Source organism: Microtus ochrogaster, unplaced genomic scaffold (assembly GCF_000317375.1).
Source record: "Microtus ochrogaster isolate Prairie Vole_2 unplaced genomic scaffold, MicOch1.0 UNK52, whole genome shotgun sequence".
In the NCBI taxonomy this organism is placed as follows: domain Eukaryota; kingdom Metazoa; phylum Chordata; class Mammalia; order Rodentia; family Cricetidae; genus Microtus; species Microtus ochrogaster.
In genome coordinates, this window is record NW_004949150.1 from 2,629,001 (window position 1) to 2,630,148 (window position 1,148).

The window sequence follows — 1,148 nt, forward strand, 5'->3', positions numbered from 1 at the left end:
TTAGAAAGTCACATTTTAACCAATGGAGACACTAAACTGGTTTGGCACAATCAGAGGATGGTTCTGGATGGGTAACGATATTGATCAAGGAACATATTCCTGGAATGTCTCCAACCCTGCAATGAGGAAGGCAGACATCTCTTCAGTGTAGCTGCTGTTCAAACACCCTGACAGGACAGACTTAAGAATAAGGTGTGTTTCATTCCTGTTTAGGAAAACCAACTGATTGCTGCCATGGCAGGGAAGCCCATCCTTCACTACTCCGATTGCCGGGGCAGAATGGAGTCTATCCGGTGGCTCTTGGCAGCAGCTGGAGTAGAGGTATGTTCTGACCTGAGTCATTTTAAGTTGAACCTGCAATTGATTTTTGCCAGTCATTTTCCTCATATGAGCCATCAAAGTGTCTTCCTGGATGACCTAAATTAAAGCCTGCCAGCTATTAAGTGACCCACATATTTATCGTAATAAATTATTGTTTTCATTAGCAATTAACTTCTCAGCAGTTAAGAACACTTACTAGCCTACATAATGGGAAAAGATCTTCACCAGCCCCACATCAGACAGAGGGTTGCTCTCCAAAATATACAAAGAACTCGAGAAATTGGTCATCAAAAGAACATATAATCCAATAAAAATGGGGTACAGACTTAAACGGAGAACTCTCAATAGATGAATCTAAAATGGCTGAAAGACACTTAAGGAAATGCCACCAGAGAAATGCAAATCAAAACAACTCTGAAATTCCATCTTATACCTGTGAGACTGGCCAAGATCAAAAACACTGATGACAACTTATGCTGGAGAAGATGTGGAGTAAAGGGAACACTTTTGCATTGCTGGTGGGAGTGCAAGCTGGTACAGTCACTTTGGATATCAGTATGTGATTTCTCAGAAATTAGGAAACAACCTTCCTCAAGACCCAGCAATACCACGTTTGGGTATATATCCCAATTGTGCCACAAGCACATGTGCTCAACTATGTTCATAACAGCATTGTTTGTCATAGCCAGAACCTGGAAACAACCTAAATGCCCCTCAACTGAAGAATAGATAAGGAAAATGTGGTGCATTTACACAACAGAGTACTACACATTGGAAAAAAATGACATCTTGAAATTTGCAGGCTGATGGATCTTGAAAACATCACA